The 22,891-nt window shown below is 35.9% G+C and overlaps 2 long non-coding RNA genes across 4 annotated transcripts; one reads left to right on the top strand and one right to left on the bottom strand.

The window, feature by feature from the left end:
• Positions 1-834: 834 nt before the first annotated feature.
• On the top strand, positions 835-2,078 carry LOC146481637 (uncharacterized). Its single transcript, XR_014864208.1, has 2 exons — positions 835-1,050; positions 1,997-2,078. It is a non-coding gene; the product is annotated as an uncharacterized LOC146481637 (long non-coding RNA).
• A 6,926-nt stretch (positions 2,079-9,004) lies between these two features.
• On the bottom strand, positions 9,005-22,863 carry LOC146481636 (uncharacterized). 3 transcript variants are annotated; one of them, XR_014864263.1, is made up of 5 exons: positions 22,593-22,863; positions 20,716-20,798; positions 18,377-18,443; positions 11,081-14,138; positions 9,005-9,757 (listed from the first exon to the last, which is right to left on the bottom strand). It is a non-coding gene; the product is annotated as an uncharacterized LOC146481636 (long non-coding RNA). The 3 variants fall into 3 exon arrangements; XR_014864262.1 differs by lacking the exon at positions 9,005-9,757 and adding an exon at positions 10,341-11,039; XR_014864261.1 differs by lacking the exon at positions 9,005-9,757 and having other exon boundaries at positions 10,341-14,138; positions 22,593-22,856.
• Positions 22,864-22,891: the final 28 nt, after the last annotated feature.

The raw sequence follows: 22,891 nt of genomic DNA, 5'->3' as shown, positions 1-22,891 counted from the left end.
GAATTGAAGCACAGCCCTGTCTTTCATGTGGGGGGGGGGGGGGGGGTAGAAGAGGGAGGGCAATACCCTTCAATGCTTCAGTTGTTCGTTTTTTTTTTTTTGTTAGCTCTTCGAGGTTTCAAGACTTCGATCAATCCAAAATAAGACGGCTCCATAAATCTTTCACGATGCTTTAGAAGGAATAAACTCGGCTAGAGGGCATGGATGTCTCATGGAAGTCTCTTGGTGTATGTACCCAAACGTTTTTAATTTATCTCTACCTTGAATTGCGTCCTATTTCGACTAAATTCAGTCACAAATTCAATTTTTCTTCCAGTAAAATAGGATAATTGGAACAGTTTATCCATGCATTCAAATTCGACAAGCACTCCGCAATGCTGGTCTTAGTCTCCTTTTCTCTATTTTACTTGATCTTACAAGCATTGATTTCCTTTAATTTCAAGCCTTTCAATGTAAAGGATAAAGAATATCTGTCTATCTCAAGGTGGTAAGATAAAAACTAGAAATAAAACTTTGTAGAAGTTTTGTTTTATTCTGATATAGTTTTTAAGTCAATCTCTGATTCTTAGCGAATACAGAGACTATGAGTATTCCCCGATTATGAGGTACTATTGACTCAGAAAAGCAGAAACAGTTTTTTTCGTCATATAGTGTAAGATTACACGAATTCTTATTTTGTAAAACAAAGATGAAAAGAGATTTAAATGCTTAAAAAAAACCACAAGTTGAATGTGCGGGAAAATACTCAAGACAGCTATTTCACGCAAAAAATCCCACAGGCTTAGGTTTGAACAAAAAAATAAAAATTGTCAAGTTTATTCATTAGCACATGGGCATAGAATTCCACTCCAAATATGGTTTTTCTATCGACCAGCGATTGGTTCCAGCTTCTAATCCATATTCATGACTGAAAGTACAGAATTCTTGTCAAACCGAGTAACTGCTTGGCAAGTGAGGACGTGTGAAGGTGACTCTGTCGTTGAAGCTTTACGCCAGGAAGAAGCGTCAGACTTTGAAGGAAGGAATATTCGCTCCACTAAGACACAAACGGTAAGAGTCTAATTCTATTTAGTGTTTTCAGTACGTAAAATTCCGAAGTAAGTCGATTTGAGCGCGTCCTAGAGTTTCGTTTTATCGACCGACGTTACGGTTCACTCTGCGTGGTTTTAGAATAGAATAATTCATCAGGACTTTGTGAGAAGAGCTAAACGGGCACATAGCAGTTACAGAAGAATTAACGATAAATAAACTGAATTTAAGGTCTTTTCTGTGGCAAGAAACCTTTCTTTCCAAATTGTCCGAAGCGGCCACGTGTTGAGAACTTTGTCCACTGCTTTGTGTTGAAAAACTTCGAATTCATTTTGCATTCTTCTTTGTAAAACTCACTCAGGCAAATCCACTGTCCAAATATGTTAGCTCTCTTCACCAAATTTCGCTGTGTGGTGCTGTTTATCATGCTGTACAAGGTGGTTCTACGTTTTGAGTCTGTGGATGAAATCCTAAAATGTGACCATTCAAGTGAAAGCTACTGAGCGCTGAGCAGTACTGTTTATTGTGCTGTACAACGTGGTTCTGTGGATGAAATCCTAAAGTGTACTCTTGAAACTTAGGTACAAGTTCATTGTCCAAATTTGTCAGCTCTCTTCACCAACTTTCGCTGTGGTATCGTTTATCATGCTGTACAAGGTGGTTCTACCTTTTGAGTCTGTGGATGAAGTCCTAAAATGTGACCATTCAAATGAAAGCTACTGAGCAGTACTGTCCTATGGTGCCTTTTGTTTTTCGTTACTTCAAGATGAAACTCGAAAAAATTTTGAGTCAGTTTATTTTGGGCTTTTCCGAGCCGAAAAAAATATCGCATGCTAATGATGATTGTGGTGACGGCAACGATAAACGTTATTTAAATTTCAAAGTAATTTAGCAAAGCATGCTGCTGACTTTGTATGGGCGTATTTGTTGAACACAAACTCATGTGTTTTGTTTGTTTTATTTTCAGGAAGGGCATTTTCACGAGAAAGAAGACTGAACAGGAGGCGCAAAAGGATCAGAAAAGAGAAAAAAGCATTAAACTGAAGCAAACGGAACAAAGATAAGATTTAATTTTTGTATAAAAATGATACCTTTGAAAGATGGTTGCGGTGTATGACAAAACAATTGAATCTTCAATTCAGTAACAGTCAATTGATGATCTATTTACTAAAATATCGTATGTTTACATTTTGCAACTATCTAACCATTTTGTGAAAGGGCAGATCCGGGAGGGATTAAGCTGATATTTTCAGTCAGAAATGCTGACGCTAAATATACGGTCGCTTAATTTTGAAAACACTGTCAATGCAGCAGAATTTCTTTCAATCCTTTCAAATTATACCAGCCATCCTTTTAAGGTATTATTCTGCAGATCGGTTAAGGCATTTTTAGCGTTAACTCTGAGTGATCAGTCCATACTGACAAACTTTAACGCCACATTTTTCGCGATTTCAATTGATGTATAAATTTGTTGACAAATTTAACTGCGGGAAACTTAAATTGATTTTTTTAAAGTAAAATTGGGATACGAACATTGAAATTGAAAAAAAAAATGAAAATTGAAAAGAAATTGGAAACGTCAACATCGGAGATCACTCAGTGTTGCGCTATTTAGGAATCGGTTAAGTTATTTTTCAGTTATATTCTGTTGCCAAGGTGGAACTGCAAGTTGTGTAAAAGGAAAATGAAAAAATTACGCTGTACAAAAGGACAGCTCGGTCAAAAGCTAAAAAATTGTTTCTTTTTCGAAAACAAATTGAAATCTGAAACATTTCTCTACTAAGTCGAAACACTGAACAAGGATATCAAGAGATGAGACTAGCAATTGTGTTTTCGTTCTTAGCTACAAAACAATTTTATGGAATTGAAAACATTCCAAAGAAATGTTGGTTGCGTAGGTCAATCTAATATTACCTGATTGTTTACAAATATCTTGAAATTATGTATTATTTGGTGTGTACAATGGAAATTTTGTTGATGGGCTTACCTTTTAACTGAATTACAAAAGAAATGGAAGCTTAAATTTCAAAAAATCACTGATTCTTCAATTTTCTATCACACACTCCGTTTTGGTTTCGATGTCAAATTGCCTGATTATGTACAAAAATCTTCAAAACTCTATCATTTGGTCTGTGAATGGAAACCTTGTTCACATTCTTACGAAGATGGACGCTTAAATTTCAAAATGAATTCTTTAGTTTTGGATCTCTCTCTGTTTTGGTTAATTCGATATTAAATTGCCTGAAAATCTACAAAAATCTGCAAAATGCTATATCATTTGGTCTGTCAAATAGAAACTGTTGATGACCTCGATCTTTTGACTGAATTACAAAGAAACTAGGAGCATAAATTTTAAAACATATTCTTCAGTTCTTGCCAATTCGCGACGAGAATAAAAATAAAAATCAAACATATACACTTAACAGTTCCACCTTCGCTTACTGTTGTCAAGGGAACACAAGGCTTTAAAGAGGATCCCCATGGAAACGTGTGAAACGTGATTTACTAATTGAATTGTTTAAGTGTGGCGTGGACTTATTTTACAAGGATTTCCTTGATCAAAAATTGTATTATTTACTGAAAAGGAAAAATTATGGAGGATCCCTTCCGTTATTCCTTATGTTCCCTTTACATGCTGTAGTATGTATGATAAAAACAAGCGTCTGGTTGGAATGATGTGGGCCAAACGATAGAAAACGTCTCGGGGACATCTTTTGCACCAAATTAGAGTTACGGACCACAAAAGATAGAATGATTTTCCCACCATTTCATTTCCGGCAGAGATAAAAAATATAAATTTACAGGTTTGCTGTATTCCAATTTTTTTTTTCCGAAATAAGTTCAATGTAAATTGTTTCTCGGTTCGGAAACAGGTTTTTTTTAACGATGATAAACGATTAAAATCTTTACAAGAAGGCATACCAAAAGAGCACTTCGAGGAGTAAGTCACTAATTGACCACCACAAACGAAAAAAAGAAAAACAACAGTTCAAGAGGACAGATAAGTTCGTTTTAAGTTTACGCTTACGGCGAACGCGCAAAATTCCAATTCATTTCGAAATATTCCTCAGAGAATATTAAAATTGCATTGTATTTGAATTCAAATTTTACGGTGAAAAAAAAAATTGAATAGATTACGTTCAACCGAGTTGTTTACAAAATAGTTCACGAGAATTTTGTCTGCTGTTCACACTTTCATGTCCCGTGCAATAATATTATGGAAATCTGACGTCAAAGTGAAAATGTAGGAAAAAACAACAACAATTTACCCAGTTAGAATTTTCCAAGCCAAGAAAGATAAGACTTTCGCCATTTCGATAAAAAAGTGATTTAAATCGTCGAAGTACAAATCTATTGCAATTTACATTACAAGTTTGCGATAACGGCAAAGGCACAAAATGCAAATTCATTTCGAAGTATTCCTCAGAGAATTTTACAATTGCGTTGTATTTGAATTCAAATGTTCCTGTGAAAAAAAATTTGAATAGATTATACGTACGATCGAGTTGTTTACAAAGTAGAGTTTTGACTGCTGTTCACACTTAAGAGCTGTGTGGAACAATCTGTAATGTCCTTTGTGGTCCTGTTGACTATAAAAATTGAACAAATCAATGACACAAAATAACGCTATTTTGAAATCTCGACGGATATTTCTTACTTATACTGGTGGGAAAATTCAATATTGGGGCTGATTAGTTTTTCATTCGAGTTTCTTCTTTTCCCATTATTTCAACCAGACGGTAGCTTTTTAGTATTTAATTTTATGTTGAGGATCTTGTTCAACTGAATCAGTGTTACATGGGGCAAGACAAACGAGTGAAAGCACGTTTTTTTAACTCGACCTAGAAAGTGAACGAACCAAATTATCAAAGACTTAGAGGAATCGAATTGCGTTGATATTTGCCAAAATATTATGAAGAGCCAGAAGGTAAACGAACCAGCTACCATTAAAGATGTAAAGAAATTGTCTATTTAATCATCAATCGCCAAAATTTTAACTTTTAATGGAAAATAAACGAACTGTGAGTTATATGGAGAATTGTCTTGGACTGATTTCCAAATGATTGTTTTGAACTTAAGAGCAAACAGACCAGATATCATCACCGATTTGTATTGTTGGTCTCCAAAATGTTTTCTGAAAATAAGAGAAAAATTGATTCACAACAGAAATTATTTTTAAATTTGAAAACATTGATTAGGCATGAGAAGTTGAGAAATTTATTTAAAAAGCGCCAAACAAAAATAACTTGATATTACCAAACAAAATAAAGTACGAAAAGAGTATATACGAACTAGACAGTGTCTTGACTTTTCTAAAATGAAACGTAGCTGGGAACAAGTTAGCGAAAAAGTACAAAGAATTTGTTTCGATATTCAAAACAAGCGAAAGAAGTTTAAAACTACGTTTCGATGACTCCATGTCATCTAATCTTATTCAAAACAACTTGATTATTTTGACCAAAAAGATGCTTTCACTCGTTAAATTCGTCCCGTCCTCTGTAACACTGTTAGTTGAACAAGATCTTTTAAAGCGACATGGTAAGCTTAATGGTTTTGCAGCTGTTATAAATTTGGGAGACAAAAACATAAGCGTTTTTCTATGGGTTTTGCGATTATCCAATTTTTCCCTGCTGCAAAACTGTTAAACGGCTTACCATGTCGCTCTTTTAGTGTACACCACTTCGTAAAGGAAACTTTACTTCAGACAAATAATTGGCAACAAAAAGCCTAAAGTTTAAAATTTTTCACAAAAAGTTTCCTTGCGAAGTGGTGTATGTTTTTTGGCGGGTTTAAATTTGTAGGGGCATTCTCTGAAATTTTTTTGTGATAAAAATTTCAAAGGGTGCCCCGTTCAATTTTTTGCGAAAATTGTTGCCAGGGGAAACGCTGTGCAAATTTCATCAAATTTTCCCGCCAAAAGACTTAGTATATATAGGAAGAAAAATTTTGGTCACACCTTTCATTAATTAAAAGATTTTTACTTAATCAATTAACTTACTATTGAAAACCATTGTTAAAGAAACAAAGAAAATAAAGGAGACACAATGCAACTGAAACAACTGCTTTGATCTTTATTGTCTTTTATTATTAGCTAAGAAAATGAATGAATACTTGACAACTAAAATAGATATTAAATATTGAAATTATTACCTTGAAAATTAAAAAAAAACCGGCGCATGCGTATTTTAGGCGCCCGTATTTTTTCTAAGTCTTTTGGCGGGAAAATTTGAAATTTTCAAACAGAGTTTAACTAGCTGGAATAATTAAAAAAAAACGGCGCATGCGTATTTGGGGCGCCCGTATTTTTCTAAGTCTTTTGGCGGGAAAATTTGAGTAGTTAAAACGGCGGTTACCATAGAAAAACAACCAAGGCAAACAAAATGAAGAAACGAGCAAAATGCGTATAGATTTGGCAATGTATTTGTTAAAAAAAATCTTGTTACAGGAGATTCTCTGATGAAAAACACACGTACTTTTTGTTTTAGCTTGTCCTCAAACTTTGCTTACGACAAGGTTTACGACTTTTGCTTACAAAATGAAAAATTTGAAACGCGTTGAAAAAACGTTTTAGCAGTAGTGGCTATGTTAAACGTTTAAAATTGTCTTCGAGTCTGGTACTTTGTCGTTTAAAAAGCAGTACACCGCCGGTGAAACAGTTGTAAGCAAAATAATGAGTACCGTGTTAATGGTCGCTAGCTTATCGATACAGTGCAACACAAATATAACTGCCGAACGAGATGAAAAACATTTAAAAATTTCAAAGTAAAGTTAACTCGACGAAAACTTTTCAAACGCAAGTTTAAAGTAGAAAATCACAAATTGCTACTGAATAATTTCATGAAACTTTTTACAGGAAAACCAAAGCTCGTTTATCAATCAGAATGCAATAGCAATAGCTTGAAATTTTGTGGTTTTCCTTTGTTATTGTTTAAACCACTGACTTTTTCGAAATATGTTAATTTGTGTAGGGAGAGAAAGAAAGCAGAAATTTTTAACAAAATATCACAGCCTGCATTTTATTGAAAGTGCAATGTTTACGCCAGCGCTAGGAAACACGCGAAATTCCTTAAATATCGTGAAATTCGTTGAATTATTTGTTTTGAGCTAGCCGACATGTGTTACATTTAACTTACACTTTTCTCAGTAAAGTTCAAATTGAAAAACTTCTGGTTTTTAGCACGTTAAATCTTGGAGTAGAAAAAAATTTCATCTTAGCAAAAACTTCCACGGGTAAATATCAAATGTAAATCAACTGATGTCGACAGTGGGAGGAGCTTGGTCCCTTTTGTATTGCGCCTTGTTGATTAAAAGATACCTTGAAAACTAAACTGAACACAAACAGATGGCCTTAGAAGGTTAATTTTACCCACTGATTGGATGTGTTACTGAAAAAAGACATTGATAAAAAGCTGGTAAGATAACAAAAGATGGAGAACCTTATAAGTTATTCAGAAATTGAAGATCCTGAAATTGACCGGTGGTTTAAGTTTTCACTGAGAAATCAAATTTTTCTTTGCATTACTCCAAACTGAAAACCCTGGCGTAATAACTTCAAATTTTCGTTCAGAAAACACGTCTTAAGTGACAATAAAATCCTCATAGAAACTGGTAAATATGCAAAATCTAACTGAAAGCAAAGAAAATTGAAATTCATTTACATACAGAATTTAACCAAGTGTGACAAGACAAATGGCCTTCCATTTTTACTGACAAAGCAAGCTCTAATTTTGAAATTCTCAAGTAATGAAAACTAACATCTGTTCAAGTTAAAAGAACTCGTGACTGAACACTAGTAATCATGTCTCTAGAATTCAAAGTTTTTCTGAAAACTGAACACGCAGAATTTAAACAAAAAGCTGAAAAATGGCCTGAATTTTTCAACGATATACATTTAAACTGCAGGAATTTCCTGCTAATGATTTTCCCTGCCCTGTTCAGCCTGGGATTTTTTCTTCCAGTTCCTTAAACCTGAGGGGCACTTTGTATCGGCCCCCTTCGTCACTTCAAGAGCATTATCACTATGACAATGAAACCTGGACGGTAAATTATATGCCTTAACTGTTTCCTTTAGTGCTCAAAAAAATGGGACAATAAGGTCACATGACGTGGCAATTATGTGATTGATTCTTCCCAGCCACCATCATGAGTTCGCCATTTTGGATTTTTTGATTTCATGGCCAAAACCTCAGAAAAACATTCAAATTGACTCAAAAATAATAAAAACCAACAAACAATATAAATTAAAATGGTTTAAAAAAAATGTGAAAGCAACAAAGATACACTTTGTTCACAAAAGGTAAAAAAAATACAAAGTTCGGAAAACAAGGCTGTCAAAATCTTGTCACCAAGGAAACATCAAGTCAAGTCACGTGAACAATAAGGTGTTGAAGCAAATTGTTCTCAGATAAATTTTATGACAAAGCAACCTCTAACTCTGAAATTCTCATGTAATGAAAACTAACGTCTCTTCAACGTGACTGAACACTTAATAATCATGTCGCTAAAATTCAAAGTTTTCCTGAAAACTGAACACGCACAATTTAAACAAAAAGCTCAAAAATGGCCTGAATTTTTCAATGAGGAATCATGCCTAGACTGACTTGCAAACCTTATTGCAAACTAGCAAGGAAACAACCTTTATATTAATAAACACTGAGAATGATATGGCATTTTCACTTCAAAATTGAGCACCTCAAACTTGCACCTCTTACCAAAAAGATACAAATGGCTACAGATTTTACAGAACCTTTCTGGACCGTAAGTGTTTTCCATACTCAAAAGAGAACAATCGTCCTTAACTTTTCAACAGAAGAATTATTTGAACCTGAACTAAATACAGTGTTCCAGATAACTTTCAAAAGCAGAGAGTCAATGAAGAATTTTGAAGGGTCATGAAGTCAGGCTTCTCGGGTTTTTGACCTGAGACCCCTCTCTTATCTGGAACACTGCTAAATACCGGATGAAAAATGACAGCACTGAAAGACATGAAAACTGCATTATAGCTTACACAATTTTCACTAAGAAATTGTCATTTTTTAGGCCCAATCTTCAAGTTGTAAGTCACATTTGAATGAAATCAAATTTAATACAAGCTTGGCCTGGAAAGAACTGGCTAAATAGGCAGTAAAATAAGCTCAACTGAGTCACACAGACAACAAGTACTACCCTTTAGAGAAGAAAAAATAAAGCAAGCCTAAAAGTCAAACGGGGAGCACATTCGATTGTTATCCATAACTTGAATTGCACTCGATGTAACTGAAAACTGACTAAATGTAAAGGTTTAAAATGCGAACAGACTCAGGAATGTCTCACTAATGATTTTGCAAACCCTGTTCAGCCTAGTTTTTTTTTCTGAGTTCCTAAACCTGGTAGGTACTTTGTATCGGCCCCTTTCATCACTTCAAGAGCATTAACACTATGACAATGAAACCTGGAGGGTAAATTATACGCCCAAACTGTTTCCTTTAGTGCTCAAACAATGGGACAATAAGGTCACTTGACGTGGCAATTACGTGATTGATTCTTCCCAGCCGTCATCACGAGTTCACCATTTTGGATTTCTTAATTTCATGGCCAAAACCTCAGAAAAGCATTTAAATTGACTCAAAAATAATCAAAACCAATAAGAAAATCTAAATTAAAATGGTTTAAAAAAATAAAATGTGAAAGCAACGAAGATACACTTTTTTCACAAAAGGTACAAAAACACAAAGTTCGAAAAACAAGGCTGTCAAAATCTTGTCACCATGGAAACGTCAAGTCAAGTCAAGTCAAGTCACGTGAAAAATTAGGTATTGAAGCAAATTGTTCTCAGATAAATTTTACTGACAAAGCAACCTCTAATTCTGAAATTCTCAAGTAATGAAAACTAACGTCTGTTCAACGTGACTGAACACTTAGTAATCATGTCTCTGAAATTCAAAGTTTTCCTGAAAACTGAACACGCACAATTTAAACAAAAAGCTCAAAAATGGCCTGAATTTTTCAATGAGGAATCATGCCTTGACCGACTTGCAAACCTTATTGCAAACTAGCAAGGAAACAATCTTTATATTTATAAACACTGAGAATGATATGGTATTTTCACTTCAAAATTAAGTACCTCAAGTTTGCATCTCTTGCCAAAAAGATACAAATGGCCACAGATTTTACAGAACCTTTCTCGACCAAAAGTGTTTTCCATACCCAAAGGAGAACAATCTTCCTTAACTTTTCAACAGAAGAATTATTTGAGCCTGAACTAAATACCTGATGAAAAATGACAGCACTGAAAGACATGAAAACTGCATTATAGTGTACACAACTTTCACTAAGAAATTGTCATTTCTTAGCGCCAATCTTCAAGTTGTAAGTCACATTTGAATGGCATCAAATTTAATACAAGCTTGGCCCAGAAAGAACTGGCTAAATTAGCAGTAAAATAAGCTCAACTGAGTCACACAGACAACAAGTACTACCCTTTAGGGAAGAAAAAATAAAGCAGGCCTAAAAGTCAAACAGAGAACACATTCGATTCTTATCCATAACTTGAATCGCACTCGATGTAACTGAAAACTGACGAAATGTAAAGGTTTAAAATGCGAACAGACTCAGGACTGTCCTACTAATGATTTTGCAAACCCTGTTCAGCCTAGTTGTTTTTTTTTCCGAGTTCCTAAACCTGATGGGCCCTTTGAATCGGCCCCTTTCATCATATCAAGAGCATAAACACTCTGACAATGAAGCCTGGAGGGAAAATTATATGCCTAAACTGTTTCCTTTAGTGCTCAAACAATGGGACAATAAGGTCATATGAAGTGGCGATTATGTGATTTTTTTTCCCAGCCGCCATCTTGAGTTCGCTGTTTTGGATTTCTCGATTTATGGCCAACACCTCAGAAAAGCATTGAAATTGACTCAAAAACAATCGAAACCAATTTAAAAAAATCTAAATTAAAAGAAACGGCGATACACTTTTTTCACAAAAGGTAAAAAAAAAAAAAAAAACATGCAAAGTTCGAAAAGCAAGGCTGTCAAAATCTTGTTGTCATGGAAACATCAAGTCAAGTACACAATTAGGTGTCAAAGCAAATTGTTTTCAGTAGAAAAAGTCTCCAACTTTTGCAGTGTTTATTTAGTATCGAGAAAATTATGAACGCTTAAAGTCAGTGTGGGCATTTTGTACCCCCCTCCCGGCAAACCAGGCTGAATAGGATTAATACTGCATGCATGAAAACAGACCAGCTTAAGTCACTTTGAAATCATGTCTCAGCCCTAATCTTCAAACAGACATGTAACAATATTGATCAAAAGATGAAAATACATTACAAGAGGACTGACGTATGGCCTATCAAATAGCTAGTCTCTCTAACATATCGAAAACCAGCCACTTTTGAACATCACTAAAATAGCTTTCTTATCAGGCATTTAAACTGACCAGGAAAATCAATTTGACCAAAACTGACAAACAGATCAACAGAAAAATGCAACGCAAACTTAATTCCCAATATGACCTTACATTGTACAACTTACAGTAAAAAGAACCAGAAAATCCTTACAGTTATGAAAGCAAGACTACAGGCCAACATAACAAGCTGACCACAACAGCTTGTTACACAATGGCCCCAGGCAGCCAGTGAATTTACTGAGAAACCATGGTTTTTGAACTTCACTCTTTGCAGCCAAACGCAATAGGAAAAGACCAGAAAATCCCTAAAAATCCAGTCTTGAACTCAGTAAACATCTAAAATCGAGGAGACAAAGATTAACAGGCAAAATTAAAATGAAAAGGGGCTGATCCACAGATTGCCTAACACTGGATTTTGCTTGCTTGTGATTGAGTCTCAAATTCACTCTGAAGATGACATTTGGCATAACTCTTTGAGAACGTAAACATCATTTCAAATTGTAACCAAAAACTAACATCATCATCATTCTTCAGCTGCAACTGAGATAGAATTCATCACTCCGTACAAGGAACCTTCGTTGCTCATTTGAAAAATGTCTAATAAATCACCGAAAAATCGTGTCTCAACTCCTTTAGTAAAAAGCTAACCACATTTTAAACGGGAACAGAACCGCAAATGGCCACCTGTGAACAGTTTTATCAAGAAATTGCACATGTAGCTAACATTCTCACAACATGAAAGCAGACAAAGAAAAATCACTTTTTAGAGAAGTCACTTCAAATGCCAGAACTTGTTGTCAAACCAGAAACAAGTATCCAATTAACAAAAAAACCACACTTGCTCATCTTAAAATCCTTATTCAGTGAAAAATGGCAAAAGGACAATATTTAAACTTTCAGCAGGACCGAGAATGGACCGAGAGATCTAAGGCATTTTTGAACTTCGTTTCCCACACAGTCTCGCCCATTCAACAGAAAACTTCCTTGAAAGCGGACAAATAGCTCTTTGATTTTTGATAAGAAAACACTTGTTGTCAGGTGAGAATCCTTACTGAAAACTATGAAATTGTGAGAGGTACCTAATGAAACTTAAACGGACTGTGAGTAAGACATTTTAAATCTAAGCTCCTTCAAGTCAAGCCTAATGAATATACGTTTTCCATCCTAACAAACCGATAAAAAAACATAAAGTTACAAAACACACAAATGTTCTGTTCACCATATACATTTTTACTGATAAATTGTTCTCCATCATCAGTTGAAAATCTGACAAATTACTACTTGAAACAGCACAAGTCGTTTACAAATATTTCACAGAGAACACGCATTTCGCAACATGAATTGAATGCAAAATAGTGTATGGTTAAATCTGCACTAAGAAATAATTTTTAGCCTTATAAAACTGAAAATAGGACAGCATTTCTCTATTTCAGAACATTTATTCAAAACGCACTAAATTCAATTTAACGATTCTAAACAGAAAATGATCAAGGAGTAGCAAAGAGAAATCGTTTTTAAATTTAAGGTTGCACTGAATTGGCCGTATTCTGGGATGAGGAAAAACAGACTGGAATAGCCTTTAGACTTCTTGTTTTGGGTAAATGTGGAAATTCCTCAACATCAGAATCTCCAATTAAAGCTGACAAACAGACAACATTTTGACCAAATTTGAAGACAAGATTTCATAATAGTCCATGATTTTTACTTTGCAATACTTGGAGCTATTGCGAAGCCATAATAAGAATACTTGAGAATGTTGTACTATTCAGTGAGTGACACAGGCATACTAGGAAAAAAGCAATTGATCTGAGTGCTCCTATCAGGAGCTGAACCTAAGAATTTTCGATCACTAGAACACATGCTCTACCACTGGGCTACACTAAAAGGAGAGTACAAGGTTCAAAGAGCTACAGGAGACTCATTGAAAAAATTACCAGCCTCTGTTAGAAAGATAATTGCATCAAGCACACTGACAAATAGTGCCCCTTCCTCAAAACTCTTAATGAAAATAGACAATCAGCCTAAGATTTCTATGCATAATCACTTGTTTCTCAACCTTTAAAATCATTTATTACCACAAAAATCATTCTAGAAAAGGGTAAGCCATTCTTTAGAAAAGAGCAAACAAAATGCCTCATAGTTTATCATTAAATCCTAAAGTGATCGTTTGTATGAAACATGGTGCTATTTATTTGTTCTAACTTTTTGGATGCGCAATTTCTGCTTTCGCATTTTCTCTCCCAAAAAAATTATATTCTATACTGGGTTCATTATATCTGTGATTGCACTGTATCTTGAAAAGAAAGACTTTAGTTGTAATTGTTTGGTTGTTGAAAAAGAAACGAAACTGCAGCATAGTAATCTACCACATTTACTCACGTGTCTAGGCCATATTCATGTGAAGGCTACACATGGTTACCCTAAGCTGCATGCACACCCCAACTGTGACCTGCTGTGCCCACATTTTAGCCACAGCATAAATGCTGGACTATTTGAAAGACAAACAAAATATAAAGATTTTCTTGTATTCGCATCTTTAGAAGCTGCATTCTTTATAAACTTTTAACCTTGTATTGTATTTTGTTCAAATTCATATGGCATAACCGTGAGTAAATATAAAGTAAAACTAGTTTCTCTACCTCTACTTGAATTGCTTTCCCAGTTACGGAGATGACCATCTTTGCTGCTTGTTTGAATCTGACATCTGAAAGTTTCTTGGATCCTTAATAGAAAGAGAACAAAAATATTTTGATCACTAAATGTAGTATGACAAAGACAGCATTGTAACAAAAAGTTAAACTGTTTTGAGATGTGTAGGGTCAGCAATTTAAGAGTGTCTCAGTTTTACATGCCCTGTCTACGATGTATGTTGGATCTATAATTTGGTTATTTCGTGTTGCTAGTATTAAAAAGAAATGGTTAGTAAATAGGGCAATTACAAAGCCATTCTGCTCCTTCTTGGCTTTTAGTCTAAGATTGCATTCAATTGAGCACATTTCGGATTAAAAGTAACAACCTCTTACATGTATGTTTCTTTCACTGGGTAAATTAAATTATTTTTGGGAGATGAAGCTACAAACGTCTGTTTGCGCATGATATTCAATACCTATTTTGTATTCCAGTAACTCCAAAACTTTTTATGAAGGGTTTTTAGCAATTATTGTATGTATTCTTACATTCTGCAATAGGGCCAATGGGACGCACACTAAGGTACAATGGTGGTGTTTGATTGACCGTATTCAGAATAAGAATAAGCAGAATAGCTGTTAGATTTCTCTTTTTAAGTGAATTTGGGAATTTCCAAACTTTTGCTAATACACGATAATAATAACGCTGCTTGGTATTCCAGTAACTCCATAATTTTCTTACTGTAATTATTTGATTTAGGGCCCTAGTTCCAATAAGCACCCCTCTCTAATAAGCCCCCTTGAACGAGTCTTTGTTAATAAGCGCCCCTATTCTGTTTAAGTGATGACATACATTCACTGCTTCAAGGAAAAGCAGCCTTGTCAAGCAGGATTAGAATGGCTCAAGGTTGTACATCAAGCCATAATTACATCATGCAACAATGATCCCTTTGACAGAATTATCAAATCAGACATAGAAGATGCTGCACCCGAAAGATTTGTTATTGATGTAAATGACACTGAAGCTATCGACATTGAATAGACTTTGTCTAGTGATTTTCAAAATTCCATTAAAGTGTCTGAACACAGTTTTCGCTGGTTTCAGTTAGTGACACAATTAAGCGCGCGCTAGGGTTGTGGTATGCAAATACGGCGGTCGATAAAGTGATCCCTCAATTTCACATGAAATGGATAATAAAGTAAAGTTTTGTTTTTAAATAACTACTGTACGTTTCTCGTTTCTGAACTCTTTTTCTTTTCTTTCCGAGCAAAAAAGTCATTCACGGAGACCTTTTGCATGCTTTTCATCTTTGTCGTGAAACCCAATTAAAGCCACGCGTGCACATTTGACCAAAAATTTGTGACTGGTTGTTTTCGTGGAAATGAACTGTTTTCTAAGGAACCGCTCATTAGAATTTCTTGACATTTGGCATGAAAATAGTTCCCTAAAAGCGTAACTCGCTTACAGAGAGAAACCTAAATCTAACAGAGGGTATCTTCACAAAACATTAAAATGCAAAATCAATATTTACAGGAGATCTCTTTGTTAAAATTACATGAAAGTAGTGCAACTGTGTCAGTGGTTTGTGAGTTTTTCTCGATACAAAAAATGGAAAAAAATCTAATGTCATGCATTCTCTGAAAATAAAGGAAACCTACTACATGTATTTATGGACGTTTAATAGTCCGCCTAACACCTGTACACTAGAAAACTGTATTCGGCCACCTTAAGTGAATATTTACATAACTGTATATTTGTTACTTTTACAGTTTCTGTTATTGCTCCCATTTAAATTAATATCAAAGCTTTGTTTCGCACACTTGGCTGTTTCTCAAAAATAAAAAGGTGCCCTGTCCCTAATAAGCGCCCTGTTTTGAATAAGCACCCTCCTTTGAAGGTTTGAAGTAAATAAGTGCCCCGGGCGCTTATTAAATCAAATCATTACGGTATAAGGGACTTCTAGATGAAACCATTGTATGTATTCCTATTCCAGAACAGGGCCAATCAAACGCAAACTAAGTGATTTTGCTTAAACAAACCAATAATGACTCACCAAAGAGTAGTTATAAATTTATCTACAGTACCGCTCAAAAGTAAGTTACCAGTCTCGTCTCGTTTCTCGCGAGACGAGAATCTCATATCGCGAGACGAGAATCTCGTATCGAGAGACGAGAGTCTCGTCTCGAGAGATGAGAGTCTCGTCTCGCGAGAATCACTGAAGCGGAAATTTTGGAATATTACCGAGTTTCTCGCGAGAAGAACTAATGACTGAATTTCTCGCGCACTTGTCTTGTGTTGCTTTTATTTACACTGTATGCCGTTTTTAAAACGGCCTGTACCAACGGTGGTTGATTCCGTCAACAAGTAAGTTCGCATTATCAGAGTTTGTGTGATTCGAAACAATTTTGTCTTCATTCAGTTCAAAGGTTTCGATTCGCGCACAGTGTAAGAGATGATTTATTTCTTCCGTCACTTCGAAGGTTTCGTTTTAGCGAGCTCGCCGACATATCAATTTGCAATTGAAACTTTCCCGCACACACAATTCCTACATAAAAAATCCCAGCCTTATTAAAGTCAAGTTCTGTGCCTGTATCTATTAAACAGTTTTTTGAAATAATTCTTGGTTTTCACGTGACGTCACCAAATTCTAGAATTCAAAACTGGGAGGCCTACAAATTTTTTTACCTTCATTCAAGGAAAGATTACCTAAAAATACGTCTGTTCACAATTTCTTAGCTCGATGTTGAAAATAGAACAGTTTCAATTTCCGAGTTTCCATCGTGCGTGACATCAGGAGGACAGCCGTGACAGAGCTTTTCCGTATCTTAAAAATGACTCTTCGGGTGATTTTCAGCATTCTAAACAATTTAAGTTTGAGGAGAAATATTAATCTAAACATTCGAAAATTCACAAGGGCAAACAAACATCTTTTCTGGCAAAAGTAAACTCCAGATGTTTTTTCCTATTTCCGGCCGCCATGTTTGTGCCCCTCGGAGGGACACAAACATGGCGTCTCCATACTAAGCTTTATAAATTTATGTGGAACATTTTGTCAAATAACTCGAGTACGGAATGCCGCACAGACCTGACACTTGGAAAAATGCCTTATTTATTTATCCTCTATACCAGGTCAATTTCTTGACTTCATTTATGGAATGGTTTCAATTTTTTTTTTCAATGGCGTGACAGTGAAAACCGAGAATAACCCTGACACTTACAATGTTTTTCAATTTCACTGCGGTTCGAATTTGCATACATGTACATGTATCGTGCTTTGCAAACCGCTATTGAATCGAACTTCTTTGCGGTTGCAAAGGCTTTTTCTGCCAAGAAAAAACAACGTTGTGTATAAAGAAAATCGAAAACAGAAACGTTGTTGAAGAGCTAGCGTAAAATGCGTAGTTCTAGTTCAGAATTGATTTCAGTTTATCGTGCACCGAATTTGCATATCGACAACGCCAAGATGTCAAAGGTTACCGCGCCGCGCTTATATCTCAACCTTCAAAAACCGCAAAGTCGTCGCTTGATTGACACTTACATTTTAGCCACAACCCTTGGCCACAACCCATTATTGAAAAGTAACAGATAGGTTTTTTAAATGCAAATCACATGTAAGTTTTCGTATATTTGTTTCACGCCTATGTAATACGCAAATAATCTCTAGCGCACGTACAACAGAGACCGCAACAGTCTAACTGGTCATCACCAGCTCTATTAAGTGTATGTGTTTGTGGGTTTTTTTTTTCTAAATCCCTGAGAGAATAAAAGATAAAAAAACATACACAGCATTTACAATCTCTTCTACACGAAGACGCTTTATTAGGTTCTGCAAATTTATTAGCTCCGATAACCCGACGTGCCACCTCCGAATAAATGCGCAATGACAGATTGATCAGTTCGGTTATCTTTGCAGCCGTCGTTCGCTTACATCGTTGAATCGCTCTGTAGAGGTCTAAATCACAAAGTACAGTGTATATACAAACACATTAAGTCCTCGATCAGTCGGTAAGTCGCTTAACAAAGCAAGCTCGATTTTGTTTGCAACCTGGTTCACGATCGATAAGCTTGCGACCGAACTCCATAATTCAGCTTGCTGCGTGACAAGGGCGTCCTGCCGTATCAACAACACCGACACTCAACTTGATATTCTCGCGAAACTCTCGCGAGAAAAGTCAAGCCTAAGTAAATGTACTTACAGTTTTTTCACCCTCTCGCGAGACGAGTGTCTCGTCTCTCGAGACAAGAATCTCGTATCGCGAGACGAGAATCGCGTCTCGCGAGAGGGTGGTAACTTACTTTTGAACGGTACTGTATTATAATCAACCAACTCACCTGTTTAGACAGCAATTTCTAGGTTGAGGCGTCTTTCATGACTTCTCATTCCTCGTCTGAAATTTACCTGGAGAGAAAGAGTTAAATAGAGGATCAGCACCTGGAGGTGAAGTAGTATGGGACAGTTCTCAAAACCCATGGTTCTTGTAACTCACTTCCAGAGGTGAAGGTCAAGTCATGAGCAGTCACACCAAAATTTAAAGCTAGACCTAGTTTCCATAATATAAAAAAATAGGAGTATTACTACACCCCCTGGATGAGATTAGAGTCCATAGCAGAGCTGGCTCATACATTTCAGGGCTGGAAATAACGGCCAGTCAACGGACAATGTCCAGCCTGATTGGGGATTTGACCGGTCAAACTTTTGTTTGGCTGGTCATGTTGATCGGTCACATTCGATGATAAAGTTTCCACTCTGTTGTTTACAATCATGATGCACCTCGCTTTATTGTGGAACTTTGATTTGAAAAGATTTTGAACTAGTTGTTGGAAATTCACGTAGTGAAATGCACATAGGGTTGTCAAACTTCCTTGCAGACTAAAAAACAATCCTACAGTATTTTTGCGAGAAATGTTGGAGTGAGATTGGGGAGAAATGTTAATTGGGTGCGAGGCTCATGCGATGGAGCTTTTGGGGCTTTGCACTTCATGTTGTCAGTCGAGTTACGCCTCCTGCAATTTCTAAATTCGCGCTGGCCTTTAATGGATTTTAAGAGAAAAAACCTGACCGTTTTGAAGTCTGCAAACTTCTGGTCTCAACTTAAAAATATTCTCGCACAATGTTTGACTTCTTTGTAACTTTATGCACATTTTATTAATTTTGTTGTGGCATTTTCACAGTGTTATCAACAATGAACCAATAATATTTACAAATATTTCACTTTTACACTTTTACTGGAAATTATCAAAGCACTCTGTGCACAAACTCGTGAACTGAACAGCAGAATGTAGGATTGTCTAAAGTTATTTGCTTAACGTGCAAAACAATTAAATGATAAATGCACTCTGATTCCTTTTGATAAGCGAAGCAATGCAAAAGTGGAAGTGTACGTTCTTTTGGTGGTTTTACGTGGTTGCCAATCAACAACAAAAAAGTGTCCAGTTTTCTTTCCAAGAAGCTCTGTAAATTGTTCCTTGCATTGTGTTGTTGCTGAATGAGAATTGATACATGTGAACGACTTTGGTTGCCTCACATGTGATCAAAATATTGCCCGTGTTCTCAGCATGCAATCCCTTTCTGCGTCCAAAAGACAGCTTTTGTCAGCGTTTTAAAACATCAGAAGGGGCTTTCAATCTTGCTAAAATTGCTATTTTGACTAATTATCCAAGTGAGCTTAAATATAGAAATGTGTCAAGCGTTGCGGTACTCAGTAGACTCTTAGTATTGTCGCTTTTGTAAGCAAATTTTCAGTGTTTATGTTTGATCCAGTGAATCAATCTCATCACTCCACTGGACCCCAAATGAAATAGTTTCCTATTTTACCCTTAGTCTTATAATAGCCTCGGCTAAAACCAGTGTATGATTAATTTACATGTAAACCCTACAATGTGACAGGGATGCAGTCCAATTTTATCATCACTTGGTTATTTGCATTAAGTGCAGACCATGCGCTCCCAAACTATCGTAAGCATTTACTGTTTGTAAAAATTCATTCGATCGACAAAAATATGGATTCCAAGTTGTAATTTGACAGCATTTTTGTATGAAAAAAGGGGTTAGCTGTTGCTTTGAGGAAGGGGGAAGGGGGGGGGGGGGGGGGTGCTAAAATTGAGTATTTGAGGAAAATTGCACATTACATGTGACCAGACAGAAACAAAGTGCGTCCGAGCTAAAATTTATATGGCAGGTCATCTTGACCAGCGACCATGAGGCAGTTATTTCCAGCCCTGCCAAGTATCTGGGTACATGTTAATGTAGGGAAAAGTTTCTTGTGCAAGGAAAGAGCACAACAAATGCAAATAACAGGGGTAGGGTTTGTAAAGCCATCTAAGGGGAACTTGTGTTGTCTAGGTATTGCTTACAGAAAGCCGTTGGTTCATCAACAATACTCAAGGTTCATCTATACTTAGTAAAACGACATGAATTTGGGCCCATTGACTCTTAGTTAACACAGGCCAAAACATGCCTGAGGGGGCCTTTTACGACATGTGACATTATCACTTTAAATAACAGCCAACATTGTACTTATTGTTGATGGACCACACGAAAAGATGCACTATAACCCCAAGAAGGTTTTGAGCCTATGTACAAGCATGTCAGCTTCTTCGGATCTTACTTGAACCCCTATGGCACTCTCTTCACATACATGTACCTCTGTAATTAAAAAAAGTTTCCTTACCTGTGGTTGTTTATAATCCTGTTTCAGATTATTTTAGGCTCTGCTTGCTTGCTTCATTCTGGCATCTTAAGGTTCCTTAAATCCTGCATAAGAAATAAAGTGTGTGTTTAATAATATAATTAGTCAGCTATTGAAAATTAGAAAGTTCAGAAATGATCCAATTTTTCATAACAAACTTGAGACCAAAAGTGATGTTTTGTATAGGAATTGGAGACAAACTGACACAGTTAACAAATAAGGCACTACTTGATACTTGATTCGTATTGTTCTAGACTCTACTGTCCAGTTTGCAATTTGATGATCCAGTTTTGAATTAGCTGGTGTTTGAAGTTTAACTACAAATTTGTTATTTTATATATCAATAGTTTATGTATATCAACATCTGCTGATCCCCCAAAACAATAATCCTCAAGTATGAGGGACAGGTTGTATTGGAAAACAAATAATAAATTAATAACCAGTGGAGATGCACTTGAAAGAATCTGGGCTGATTTTGGCAAGGAAGAAAAATATTCTGACTCAGAATTTGACAAAGACAATGTTGACAAGGAGGAGATGTCAGATTTGCCATCAGAAGAAGAGTCTAAATACATTCTGAATCTAGGACAGGTCTTTTTTACAGGTCACATTCCACAGGTTTATACAGATGTACAAGTACAGGTCACTGTTGTACTGGTATGTAACCAAGAGAGTTGGGCTTGAATTAGATTTTTAGCATGGAGTTAAGGGCTAGGAGACCCTGTTTATTAGCTTGTTTATATACAATTATGACAGTGACATGCAGTTGTGACCTACAGTGCCCTGTGATCTGTAAAATAAACCTGCCGCAAAGTTGAACTTAAGGTGGCCGAACACAGTTCTTTAGTGTACAGGTGTTAGAAGACGTTATTTGGAAACTATGTATTTCTGGACGCCCAAAATTGGTATGGTGTAAGACTAACTAAGAAAGAATGTATTTTCGTATGTCTTGTTGAGCTAAGTACCATTTCCATGGCAACGCAGCGAGCTATTAAACGTCCATAAATAGTAGGTTTCCTTTATTTTTAGAAAATGTACTCATTAGATTTTTTCCATTTTTTGTATCCTGAAAAACTCACTAAACAGTGACAGTTGCACTATTTTCATGTAATTTTAACAGAGAGATCTCCTGTAAATATTGATTTTGCATTTTTATGTTTTGTGAAGATACCCTCTGTTAGATTTAGGTTTCTCTTTGAAGGCGAGTTATGCTTCTAGGGAACTATTTTCATGCCAAATTTCACGAAATTCTAATGAGCGGTTCCTTAGAAAACAGTTCATTTCCACGAAAACAACCAGTCGCAATTTTTTGCTCAAATGCGCATGCGTGGCTTTAATTGGGTTTCATGGCAAAGATGAAAAGCATGCAAAAGGTCTTAGTGAATGACTTTTTTGCTCGGAAAGAAAAGAAAAAGAGTCCAGAAACGAGAAACTTTGTTATTTAGGATCAAAACTTAACTTTATTATCCATTTCATGTGAAAATGAGGGATCACTTTATCGACCGTCGTATTTGCGTACCACAACCCTAGCGCGCGCTTAATAACATCACTAACAGAATCTGTAAAGCGCGCGCAAACTGTGTTCGACCACCTTAATTGTATTAGCAAATGAAAGACAGCATCTGAACTGGGCCTAAGTCACTTTCAGGTTTACACATTAGCCATTTATTTTGAATCAATAAATTTCAAAATAAGTTTAGACCACGGCTAAATAAACATTCTAACGTTATTTGTTGTACAACATTTGTTGGTTCAACATAAGCTTACGTTTAGCATACCGAACGTTTAGCATACCGTATGACATGATGTTTAACCAACAACCAACCAACATGGAAAATTCTAAACTCCAAGTTACTTACCGAACAATTCTCTGTTCCTTATAAAAGTCACCTCCGTTTCCGTTCGTAGGGTAAACTGTTGCATGGCAAGCGGCCATATTGATTGCGAGCTATTACGCACGTGGTTCTTCAGGGAGCTCGTAAAGCCTTTAAAGTGAACAAAAAATGATCGCTCATATTAAAAACCAATACATAAAAGTAAATACAACATAACAGAGGCCTTTTAGGTAGATTTTGACAAAAACTTGCCTGTTTTATAACGTTTTTTCGAGGAAGCTTTGTCCACAGCATTCGCGCTCAGATTTGAAACAGACTCCAGA

Source organism: Pavona decussata, unplaced genomic scaffold, assembly GCF_977016875.1.
Source record: "Pavona decussata unplaced genomic scaffold, jaPavDecu1.1 SCAFFOLD_48, whole genome shotgun sequence".
In the NCBI taxonomy this organism is placed as follows: domain Eukaryota; kingdom Metazoa; phylum Cnidaria; class Anthozoa; order Scleractinia; family Agariciidae; genus Pavona; species Pavona decussata.
The sequence above is the reverse complement of the archived record's forward strand: the minus strand, read 5'-3'. Positions and strand labels throughout refer to the sequence as shown.